The 895-nt window shown below is 42.2% G+C and overlaps 1 long non-coding RNA gene across 2 annotated transcripts in view; it reads left to right on the forward strand.

The window, feature by feature from the left end:
- Nucleotides 1-895, forward strand: part of LOC116082504 — a 24,847-nt gene that overhangs the window by 20,735 nt on the left and 3,217 nt on the right. For both annotated transcript variants that reach the window (XR_004115342.1, XR_004115341.1), the window contains one exon: nt 180-288. This is a non-coding gene — a long non-coding RNA (uncharacterized LOC116082504). The remainder of the gene's footprint in view (nt 1-179; nt 289-895) is intronic.

The following is an 895-nucleotide window of genomic DNA, read 5'->3' on the forward strand; positions in this document are numbered from 1 at the left end:
AATGACCTTCAAGCCTGCTTATTAAATAGCTGTCTAACAACTATAACTCTGGTTCTTTGGTTTCCCAGGAATTTCTCATCTCTAAGTAATTGCTTAAATATGTACTTGGCTGATGATCTCATACAAAGTGCTACAATATTTGTAATACATTTTCCTACATTTTTATTTTATGCATATAGATGTTTTGCCTACACTTACATCTATGCACCGTATGTGTGCAGTTCCTTCAGAGGCCAGAAGCTGTTGAATCCCATGGGACTGGAGTTACAGACCGTTGTGAGCTGCCATGTGAGTTCTGGAAATTGAACCCAGGTCTTCTGGAAAAGTAGCTAAATGAAAAAAAAAAATGGAATAAGAGGAGGACACGACTACTCCTAAAGTATGGTGAAGATTTTTTATTATAGATCTAAGGGAGAAAATAAGCAGAGAGAAGAGTCCAGGCTGAACATGACCTAAACCCTGAAAGGAGAGAGGGAAGGCAAGCAAGAGAGGAGAGCCACCGACTAAAAGATGTGAGAGGCTCCTAGGACCAAGAGACCAGTGTAGCCATAATGGCAGAGTTCTAGATGGCCAGGCTGGGGGAAGGGAAGTGGAAATCCAGCCCTTGGGAAGGAAAGATTTAGGGTAAGGGTGAGGTGAGAAGCACTGGGAGGAGCCATGGGTACTGGGAGAGATTTATCCTGGGTTTGAGACCTAAGAGTAACCAGTGCTCTTAACAGCTGAGCCATCTGTCCAGCACCAAATTATTACAGTCTTTAGAACAAGAAGGGGTTTATCCAACAGTTACTCAAGTGTCAAAATGTCTTTTCTTAATTTTAGATATCTACGTGTCTTAGTCAGGGTTTCTATTCCTGCACAAACATCACGACCAAGAAGCAAGTTGGGGAAGAAAGGG

Source organism: Mastomys coucha, unplaced genomic scaffold, assembly GCF_008632895.1.
Source record: "Mastomys coucha isolate ucsf_1 unplaced genomic scaffold, UCSF_Mcou_1 pScaffold7, whole genome shotgun sequence".
NCBI classification, from domain to species: Eukaryota; Metazoa; Chordata; class Mammalia; order Rodentia; family Muridae; genus Mastomys; species Mastomys coucha.